The sequence below is a fragment of the Labrus mixtus genome, chromosome 22 (assembly GCF_963584025.1).
Source record: "Labrus mixtus chromosome 22, fLabMix1.1, whole genome shotgun sequence".
Taxonomy (NCBI): Eukaryota; Metazoa; Chordata; class Actinopteri; order Labriformes; family Labridae; genus Labrus; species Labrus mixtus.
The window spans coordinates 4,733,794-4,746,100 of record NC_083633.1 but is presented as its reverse complement, the minus strand read 5'-3'; positions in this window follow the sequence as shown (position 1 = coordinate 4,746,100).

The following is a 12,307-nucleotide window of genomic DNA, read 5'->3' as shown; positions in this document are numbered from 1 at the left end:
AAAGTGGGTACAGCTCTGGTTTGCTTTCAGCCAGCATTTCACCTTTTTTGTAAAAGATTTACTCTGTAGAGAAAACCTGTTTCCCTCACTCTCTCTCTCTCTCTCTCTCTCACCCAAACACACACACGTGCCACTCTGTTTGCTTTGTAAATGTTTTATACTTCAGTTAAGTTTGTGGTTATTTGTTTGATTGAGTTCCATTGATTGCAGTTGATATGGCTTTATTGAATAAATTCTATAATAATTAAAAGAGTAGATGCCTGTGATTACTGGCGCATGTACATTGTAATAACAACTGGGTGCAAGGGCTAGTGTACAAATTCATGCCTTCCATTTATTGAAATATAGAAATGTATTACATATTAATAATATTGAAATGTAACTCATTACATTTGACAATGACTTTGAATTATTTCAATATTATTCACTGATTACAGGATGTAAGTGGCCAAAGGAGCCTATTTGGGTTGTTTGTTGTTGCGCCACCCCGGAACATGAATTACACGTTTTAGCGCACGCATCACACTCGCCTTGTCACTCCCAGCAAGCAGGCAGGGGGGCTTGAGCAGAGCTACGGTATGTGCACGGCTAATTTGTTTGTAATGGTCAATTGTTTGTTTGCTCCAAACGCGATACTAAAACAGGGTTTTATGGTTTCCCATTAAGCATGAAGCACGATGGAAGTTTGCACTCTTAGCAAGCGGAGCGAGGTACGTGCGTAATTTGGGAAGGTGTTAATTGAATGATTTATGAATGAATTGGGAGGTTCGCTACTATAAGGGATTGTGTTTTGAGTGAGTGTTGGACATTCTCACGGGCCTAGTCTGGCTCTCACAAGCTTCCAGGTAGGCATTGTCTGTTTGTAAATGTAAATGCTCACATATCTAAACTATTAATGGATGTCTCCTATAATAGGAACCAAGGACATGGTGTGGATGTGCATCACCATTTAGCTGTGCTGTACATTGCAAAGGTAATGCAACATAGCTCTTTTGGTGCTTTTCCTTCCCAAACTGCTTTTATTCATTTCTGTTTAGTTTTTATTCATATTTTTGATCTTTTGCTTCATTAAGAGGAGCTCTGTTGCCACTGCTGTTTTTGTCATTTTAGTTAGTTTACTTTACGTAAATTAGTTCTAGAAATGTTAAACCAGAAAACACACAAAGTTCTGAATCTTATGTGTAAAATTGAATATATATATATATATATATATATATATATATATAAAGGGTAAACAATAATATATTTATCTCATCTCGATGAATCCAAATTAAGAAATTGGAGTTAAAAATTGAAGAGCAAAGACTTTGGAGAAGAAAGTTCAAAAGCCTTGCTTGAGCCAGAAAGAATTGATGTTTCCAAAAATGTGCATTGAAAATAAAAGTTCAGCAGATTCACGTTGACGTAGGTTCACGTCATATATTAAGACAAGCATTTCTATCAGAGTCATGTTGAGCTGAAAATCACACCATCTGGGAACATCCTCAGTTATTCCCAGCCTGTAGGTGAACAAAACCATGTTATACAGTCAACATTCTTAATAAGACATATTAATAAAGTAGGAAAAGAAATTGGTGTCTTTAAATAACACCTTCTATAGCTAATATCAAAGAGTATGCTTTATAACGCGTCTTAATGTATAACTATGAAGGTTACGTATTCATGGATATTCTAACACTAGATGGCAATAGTGCTCCAAGTCAAATTCCTATTCAAACTATATTAACTCTAATTTGTATTCTGAACATCAGATTTTGAGTTTAAAAATATGATTATAATACATTCAATGTGATAATTACAAATATCTAGATGAATAAAGACACAAATGTTCATTTGATGCAGAATTAAACACTGTGGTTTGTCCAGCAGTACTTCAACAGATGATCAATTTTTATGACTTTGCAGAGACTGGTTTCAGTCACAGTTCATGTCTCTGGGGTTAAATTTGTAGCTAGCAGAATGTTCTGTTTCCACTTGGTTGTTTACTCAAAGCGTTGTAAAAGTTTATAATATCCTGTCTTCCAGAGCCTGTCTGAGAGGGAGACTTAAATCATTGATCAGTTCCTTTGTTTCTTGGTAAAAAGTAACCAAGATGTCAATCCACATTCCTGAGTTCTGCAGAAAGAGAGGTTGTAAAACGTGGCTGCTAATATCAGCTACAATCTCTGAGGTAATACTCGATGCTGAAGTCGGATTACCTGGATCAAAACTCTGTACATCCTTAGCCAGAGATTCAATGAGCCTTTTGTGCATTTTTCATCTCTGGGTGAGCAGGAGCCACATCTTACATATGCCCTGTATATTCTTGTGTCTTTATACAATACTTGCATTATTTCAGTTTACCAAAATCATTTAAGTTTTATAATATACATATCTAATAAGAATAGAGTATATGGATTTTTTTTTGTCTTGTATACTTCTTGTAGGTTTTCAAATTATATAAATTTCAATTTACAGCTGTTTGTTTTTGTGCATTAACTTTGTTATATGTCAACATACACCAAGCTCTTTCACCAGAGAAGAGCTTATGAATATAAGGGCTACAACTCCACTGGACTTATTCTCTACTTATCTGGTGCTCTAACCTTGTCAGTGCAGTGAGACGACAGAAGAGAGGAAAAAGGGCCGCCGCGCTCGTGGGTCTCCGCACCGCTCTACTGGGCGTCTTCCTCTCCAACGTGCGCTCACTGCAATAAAATGGACAAACTTCAGCTACTGATGGGAAGAAACACAGACCTTTATACATCCTGTGTTTTGTGTGTCATGGAGATGTGGTTGTGTGGACTGGTACCGGACTATGCACTTCAGCTGGCAGGATTCTAACTCTGATTTCTCTGATAAACCTCCCCATTCTGTAAGTGATCTGCACCTGACCAACGACCTGAACAAGTTCTACTGTCGCTTTTAAAGACAATGCCCAGAGACCCTAACCCATCCCTAACGACTCCACTCCACAACTCTCCTCCCTAACCACAGCAGGGGCTCAGCCAGGCCTCTCAGAGACTGTCCACCCCAACAGCCCTCTCTCGTCACACCCCAGTGACACCTCCTTCACTTACTGAAAGAGCTGTTAATGAGGTCTTCAAGAGACAAAACCCCCACAAAGCACGTGGACCAGACTCTGTCTCTCCCTCCACCTTGATGCACTGTGCTGATCAGCTGTCTCCAGTCTTTAAAGACATATTTAACAGCTCATTGGAGACGTGCCTGCCTGCTTCAAGTCCTCCACCATCATCCCTGTCCCCAAAAAGCCAAGGACCACAGGACTTAATGACTTCAGACCCCGTCGCCCTGACCTCTGTGGTGATGAAGTCTTTTGAGCGCCTTGTGCTGTCCCTCCTCAAAGACATCACAGACCTTCTCCTGGACCCCCTGCAATTTGCCTACAGAGCCAACAGGTCTGTGGATGATGCTGTCAACCTGGCCCTCCAGTCCATCCTCAAGCATCTGGACTCAGCAGGAACCTACGCCAGGATCCTGTTTGTGGATTTCAGCTCTGCTTTCAATACAATAATCCCAGCTCAGCTCCAGGACGAGCTCTCCCAGCTGAATGTGCCTGAGTCCACCTGCAGGTGGATCACAGACTTCCTGTCTGACAGGACACAGCAGGTGAAGCTGGGGAAGAATGTCTCTGACAGCAGGACTATCAGCACTGGCTCCCCTCAAGGCTGCATTCTTTCTCCTCTGCTCTTCTCCCTGTATACCAACAGCTTTACCTCAAGTCATCATTCTGTCAAGCTCCTCAAGTTCGCAGATGAAACCACCCTCATTGGACTCATCTCTGGTGGGGATGAGTCTGCCTACAGGTGGGAGGCTGACCTTCTGGTGACCTGGTGCGGTGAAAACAATCTAGAGCTTAATGCTCTGAAGACAGTGGAGATGGTTGTGGACTTCAGGAAAAAAGCATCCGCCCCCAGCCCCATCACCATCGATGAATCCACGGTGTCTACTGTGGAGTCTATCCGCTTCCTGGGGACCATCATCACCCAGGACCTCAAGTGGTAGCTGAATATCACCTAACTCATCAAGAAGGGACAGCAGAGGATGTACTTCCTGCAGCAGCTGAAGAAGTTCAACCTGCCAAAGACCATGATGGTTCACTTCTACACTGCCATCATCGAGTCCATCCTCTCCTCCTCCATCAGTCTGGTACGCTGCAGCCACAGCAAAGGGCAAGTGCAGGCTGCAGCACATCATCCGCTCTGCTGAGATGGTGATTGGCTGCAATCTACCATCTCTCCACGACCTGTACACCTCCAGGACCCTGAGGCGTGCAGGTAAGACCCCTCTCACCCTGCACATGGACTGTTCGAGACCCTCCCCTGTGGCAAGAGGCTGTGGTCCATCAAGACCAAAACCTCACACCACAAGAACAGTTTCTTCCCGTCTGCTGTCAGCCTGATGAACAATGTCCCTACCCTCCCCTGTCCTCCCACATAACAGAGACTCTCATCAGCCCCACATTCAGTAAAACATCACAGTAATGTGAATGCTGAACTGTTTTTATGCTTTACATTAACGCCCACTGGACTTTAAATTGTTTCCTTACATGCACTCTGAGTAGAGTTATATATACAGTAAGATTTGTTTCATTGTCAACTGCACAGACTCATTGCCCATTTAGTACATTTTGTGTTTCTTACATTTTTAAATTGTATACTATAGATTGTAATTGCTTTGATATTTCATTATTTAAGTTCTTGCTATTTTTGCTTTATTTCCTTTGCTAAATGTTTTTACACCAAGACAAATTCCTTGTATGTGTAAATGTACTTGGCAATAAAAAACAATTCTGATATTACGAAATTGTACTCTGGATCTTTTGCTTGATTTGACTGTCATGTGTTTATTAAGTTTCATATAAACATTTAGTAAAATAGTTTTTTTTCTTTACCATATGGGTCTCCCCCACCTTGACATATTTCAGTACTCAATGGAGATGCGTTGTTAATGCCAAGCATAAAGGCCCATACTTCAATGCTGTTAACTTATCAGATCATCCAGGAGGGATGTTAATGCAATGTGTAAACAGGGCCAGACACAGAAACTACAAATCTAGTCGAAGGCTCTTTACTCTAAACTGTGGATGGATTGGATGCATTTACATTTGTGCAGACAGTGATTAGCCTAGCCGTCTGATTCTAGTCATCTTTATGCTATTTTGGGGAAGTACATCAGTAGTCACTGATTGTCGTACTATAGATAGGAAGTTGTTTATCGTGTTAGATATACTGTCAGCACGCGGTTTCTGTGGACCAAGGAGTTAGTAATGTTACTAACAATGCCATAATGAACCTTCACTATTCAACTGTGTCAACTACCACACAGCAGTCAGCTTCTTCAACACATGCTTTATCATACTGTATGTCACTGTTGTGACTATAAAACCAAACAAAATTGAAGCAGTATCATACCCCTAATTTTAAGGGTTGCATGCCACCTTTCTTACTTCCTAATGTGTTCTTAAAAATGTCTGCTGTTATTTCAATATAAGGACACATGGTTCACCCCAGGGAGGAAACATAAACCGTGTATCATATTATTGAATTTTACTTGCATTCTGTAGATATTTTTTTTTCCAAGCCTCTGCTCATAATCTTGTTACACACTGGACTTTAACCTAGCCTGTTGTAGTGATGTGGATTCCCGTTGTTGATATGTTTGATGATGAAGAAATTCGCCGTTGAGACTGACTTGCTTTCAAACAAAAGTGTTTATTAACAAGATACAGAATCACTGAACACGTCTGCTCAGGAGAGACAAGAAGCCAATACCGATCTCTCCCGAACATACACTAAGAATGCTATTTATATACAATGACACAAGGCACATGAGGACATCTGTTTGTTTTTTAGGACAACCCCTCTTTTCCAACAGCAGCAGGGGTCTCTGCAATTATATGTATGTCATAAACTTAAAGGCCAACACAGGTCACAGGTACAATCTCCTGTCTAGCTGTCCCCGGGAAACCCTCTTACCATAAGGGTCCATTTGTTTACATTCCACTGCGGGGGATCCTAGCTTTGATCTAACATTTCCTGACACTCATAACTCATCCTGCGAACCACACCTCTAAACAAACTTTCCACTGAAGGAAACCCCTTTAACAGATATGTGCAGTATACACTTAAAGATCACTATAATATCTCTGTCCTAGATATTTAATACACTTCATATTTCCCCCCTTCGAGAAGATAGTCTCGAAAACAAGAAAAACATACACTCATGATGGTAATTGGCCTCATAAAAATCACTTCTATCCATGCTTAACCTTAGCAACATAGTAAAATATTTGTTTGTTCTGGAGTGTGAGAGCGAAAAACCCATCTGGCAACTATCTTTCTTTTTTATCCATCAAACAATCTAGACAGGAAAACTCTCTCACGGTCCCTCTGCCCCAGGCAACCACATGCAGTACTCCAAACCAATCAAAAAGAAAAAGGTTATAAAAACTTTATAGGACGATATAGAAATGCACACATTCAAACCCTCAGAAATAAAATCAAAAAAGTTGTCCAAAGTCAGGCTGGTCGACCCATCGCACCTTCCAATGGACCTTTCCCTACCTAACACCTCTTTCCCTAAGGATCGATAAAGAAATAAAACACCTGAGGTCCCAATATATGCATCTCATACAGTTCCTGAAAACTCCAATAATAATCCCAATAATATGTTTAACTAAAAATATCTACTATAGAGTAAAAAGTACATTATAATAACCAATAATACAAATTACATTGAAATTAAGAAAATCCAATATTATAAAAACATACATAAAACATACATATATATCAAACTGTTGCTTTTTAGCAGCATCAGCTTCTACTGTAATAACCCCTCAATAATTTTTCAATCGAAACCCCTCATCATGATGTCCTCATTTAGGTTTCCACTGTCCATGTCCATCCTCCAGTGTCCTAAGTTTGGTTGTTCAAGTCCATTAGGCTGGAAGGATCTCTGGACAATTAGCCACCCTCGCTTTAGTCTCCCAAATATTGTCCTAGGAAGAAAAATCAACAACCAGTATCTTTGCACATACAAAACATCAAAAACATATTCATTTTTGTATCATACTTTCACATTATTCCACTACATGATTAACCTATGCACTTTCCCCCCTTTTATCCATTCACTTCTTTGTTCAAAATAATAGGGAGTCAATGATGAAATCAGATATTCAAAATGGATATTTCTCTACCAGCTCTTGTCCAATCTCTATGACCTCCTCATCTTCGCTTAGATCATTACCACTCAGTAGTGGCATCTGAATGTTTTCTCCCGGCATCACAACTCCTACCCATCTCAATATCATAGCTTTAGCAAAGGTCAACAACAGCGTACAAAAACAAAACATCACACATAGCGATAGAAGAGTAGCCACCAGAATCTGAGCCACTATAGCTCCCATTGGTCCTAATTGGTCTTGTAACCAAGCATTTGCAGACCATCCTGCTCTTTCTGATGGACCAAATGAATCCCTTATAAGTCTCAGCGCATCTATGACATTAGTCATATTGTCAGTAGCATCAGGTATCAACGTATAACAGTCACCTCCAGTTAAATTTAGACTTTTACCTCTAAGTGGCTTTAATCAAAACACCATTAACACCATTCATTTTTTCACATGCACCTTGGCTTTGCAGATGATAAACAACTCCTAGACGTTATTTAATTCCCAATTTTTCAAAATTTGTCTTATTGTTTTATTCACAAACTCTTTCCCATTATCTGAGGATATGCGGTCTGGGAGACCCCACCTGCTTATAACCTCACGACACAAAAACTTTCTTGGCAGCAGACTGAGCATCTTTCCGCTTAGTTAGACAGGCTTCAAGCCTTCTTGAAAATCTATCCACAACAACTAGCATACATCTTTTACCTCCTACTGGTCTTATCATATCAACATAATCCACAACTAACTCACACATAGGACCTATTGGTGTCCTAACATTGTTTTTAGACACATTGTACACCTGCCTACGACATAATCAATCTGCTCAAGCAAATACGGTGCCCAAAAACCATACTCTTTCATGATCTTTCTCCTAACCTCCCCCCTTGCAACATGGGCTAAACCATGTGCTTCCTGAATCATCAGACCTAACAGGTCTGGGGGAGCTACCAGTAGTCCTTCATGATTTCTCCACAGGCCAGTGGAATCTTGAGTGGCTCCTCTGTCTTTCCATAATTGTTTATCCATCACAGAAGCAGCTTCTTGCATTGAAATCACATCTCTAAGCGTAATTTTATCCTCTAAGTCCACCTCATGGGTGACCAGAAGAATCTTGCCCAATTTGTTTGCTCCTGTAACCGCCTTTGCAGCCTCATCAGCTACTTTGTTACCTTGTGTGACCCTTGACATGTCCTTTTTGTGTGCCGCACACTTAGCCACCGAGATTTCTTTTGGCTTCATCATCGCATGCAACAATTTCATTATCTGGGCATGATGCTGTATCGGAGAACCATCTGTTTTCTTAAACCCCCGATTCTTCCACACTGATCCAAATAAGTGACACACATTATGTGCATATGCAGAATCTGTATATATTGTCACCCGCTTGCCTTCGGCCAACAGACATGCTTCAGTCAGCCCCACAAGCTCAGCAAGCTGTGCAGATGCCGGTTGTGGTATTTCTTCTGCTTTTTCAACAACAAACTCAGTCCCCTGGGCTTTGACTACCGCATAACCAGCACATAATGCATCACCTACGCGATAGCAGGACCCATCAGTCCAATACTCCACATCTGCCTCATGCAGTGGAAGAGCTTGCAAATCCGATCTAAGCTTCGAATATCTCTCCACTTCCTGAACACAATCATGTGGCTCCCCATCCTCTGGAATCGGCAAATACTCAGCTGGATTTACTGTGACACACCTTACCAAGGTGACATCTTCCTGTTCTAAGAGCCTATGATAATCTCTAAGCCTAGGCATAGTCAATGTATATTTACCAAAATTCAGAAGATTTCTGAGACTATGGTGGGTAAGAATTGTCATAGGGTAACCCATAGTTACTGATGATGCTTTATCATACATTAGATAAACTCCCGCCATTGCTCTGTAACACAGTGGTAACCCCAACTCTACTTCAGAATAGCCAGTAGAATAATAAGAAACAGGTTGAGGACTTGTCCCCGTACCTGTGGGCTGACAAAGAACTGCACATGCATATTTACCCCCAGTGGACGTAGACACATACAGCAAAAAGTTCTTAGAATAATCTGGCAGTGCTAACGCTGGAGCTTCTTGTAACCTCTGTTTAATCGTCTCAAATGCCACAAGACTTTCCTGCGTCCAAGTGAGATTACAATGGAGTTGAGCATTCCCGGTTTCTTTAATCATAGCCCTCAAAGGCCCTGTTAGAGTGGCATAGTCCTCCACCCATGCTGAAGAATATCCTGCAATACCAAGAAATGTCATCATCTCTCTGACTGTTCTAGGCTTCGGTGCCTTTCGAATGGCTTCCAAATGGCTGTCAGAGATGCCTCTATGTCCCTGAGTTATTGTTTGACCCAGATACACTACCTTCTCCTGACAGTATTGTAACTTCTTCTGAGAAGCCTTGTGTCCTTTTTCTGCCAATAACTGCAACAATTTAATTGAATCCTTGTGGCACCTTTCCTTATCTGGTGAACAGATGACAATATCATCTACATACTGAATAACAGTACTTTTCAAGATCTGATTTAACCCTGCCAAATCATCTTTCAACACTTTATTGAAAATATGAGGGCTATGTTTAAATCCTTGAGGGAGTCTCTTGTATTTGAAAGCCTGTCCTTTATATGTAAATCCAAATAACCCTTGACTTTCTTCACTAAGTGGAACACTAAAAAATGCTCCACACAAATCTAACACTGTGAAATGTGTAGCATCTGGGGGAATTTGGGCCAACATAGTATGAGGATCAGGCACATCAGCTGAAAAGTCAGCTACCACTTCATTTACGGCTCTTAAATCATGTACCAAGCGATACGACTCATCTGGCTTCTTTAAAGGCAATATAGGTGTGTTACTCTGTGGATCTAAACATTTCTCCAACACACCTGCTTTCAACAGACCTTCAATTTGTGGTTCAATCCCTTGGACTGCCTCCTCTTTTAGTGGGTATTGGCTCTTCCAAGGAGGTTTACTTCCTTGTCGAAGTTCAACTTTTATTGGTTGGGCTGACTTTACAAGCCCAATATCAGTACTATGCCGTGACCACAAACATTCTGGAACTTGTTGCAACATCTCCTCTGTCATACTATCTGAGTCTAATTTAGCACTGAAAATTGACTCATGAGTCATTAGCACCACTTGTGGCTGTCCCTGTCATATCATAATTTTCATGAACTGCTGATCTTCACTCATCCAGATAGCCAAATTCTCCTTTATTGGTGCAAAATGTATCTTCTCAGCTTCTGCCATCATTGCCCCTATATGCTTCTGTTCAAATCCCTCAGCAACCAGCAAAGTCACATGTGGAACACTTTCCTCGATGTCATGCTCCTTGTTAAGATAACCATCACTATCTATCTTCATTGCCGCTCCTTGTGGCCCCAAAATCATACAACATGAGTTAAGCTGAACCAGTTTAGGTTGACTACTCAACCACTCCTCCGGATTTATTTGACCAGCTTTCTTAAAATATTTAAGCGTGCAGTGATGTGGATACTCAGGGAACTTAGCATTAGGTATATTTGCCACATTGAACTTTTCCCACAGCTTGGCCGGTTCTAATAGCCCTGTACTAAGGTTTCCAATCCAGTACACTGAAGAAGTGTCAGTTTCTGGTGTCATAAATAGTTGTTGATAAACATCACTCGGCACATCCACCAGACAGCCGTCCGGTGTACACCGTATTGTACAATTCAGTTTGCATAAAGCATCTCTTCCTAAGAGTGCAATGGGCGTATGTTCTGACACTAATATAGGTATTGTGATTTTCCGATGTTTATAACAGAGCTCAATTGGTTTTGTGAGAGGAATTAGCTGTTTCACACCCTCAAACCCGATTGTCCTTACCAATTGGTCAGACATGGGGAGATGTATAGCATCTTCAGGCCGAACACAGGTGAAAGCCGCTCCGCAATCCGCCATTACTTCTAATGGTCGATCATTGATTTTCACCACTATTTTTGGATCTTGCTCCGGCCCTGATACTACCAGCTGACACCCCCCTTTCGAGTCTTCTGGGCACCCCTAGAACCCTGGCTCCGGGCCCCTGTAAGGGTTCACCGGTCCCATGAGTTCCCTTGGCTGTTCTCTGAGACTTCCTCTGAAACCTCCTTTGAAGCCTCCTCTGAAGCCTCCTCCTTTACTATAACAGTTACGAGCAAAATGGCCTATTTGACCACAATTATGACATGCTCCCAAAGACTGTTGAAAATGTCCTCCTCTACCTCTTCCTAAATTTCCTTGACCTCTTCCTCTCCATATTTGTGGTTGGCCAAACCCTGGCTGTGAAAAAGGGACATTGGGGATCATGGATAATGTCTGGGGTGGCTGAAACTGAATCTGATCATGCTGTGGTTGTGGTGGCAATTCAATTGTTTTAGGCTGACTCTGCATAACCACAGCTTGTTTCTTATCCTTTTTCTTATTATCTACCAGCTGTAGTTGGTTAAGTTTTCTAAGAGTTTCCTGGTCCTGTTCCTTCTGGTCATGCTCCTTTTTCCGACATAGCTCAACTTGATGTGCTATGTGATCTGTATACACACTTTTCGCCATGCTACCAAGACCAACTACCTCAGCCAACTTGCTCCGCACTGGTAGGGGCAACCCCTTCTGTATCTTAGCTCTCAAAATTGATTGCTCCATTTGATTTAAGTCTGGGTCATTTCCTGTGACATTTCTCCACACTTGATGAGCCCTAGACACATAAGCTCTTGGGTTTTCCTGTGGGCCTAATGATTCAATGAGAATATTATCAGGGTGCACATTTGTTGGAAACGTATCTCTCAATGCTCTCCACATCCGACCTCTACTCGCAGCTAACAATTCTGGATCATACACTGCAGTCGCCACATATCTATTAAGGCCTGCTGCTTGCAGAATCTCCTCCATCGCTGGGACTCCAATGAGACTAGCCAAAAGTCTCTTAATGTCTCCCATGGCAGGCTGTGTTCCCACCAAAACCTCTTCTAACTTTGAAATCCAAGGATGTGCTCCATCCTGAAGAGTGGGTAACTTTTCAAGTATGTTTGACATATCTGTACTTTGCCAAGGTTTATACTCTAAATTTTGACCTCGCACAATTACTGGGCACATTTTATCGAGTCTCTTTTCTTTTCTTGGACGTAAAACATACCCCGAAGTGTCATA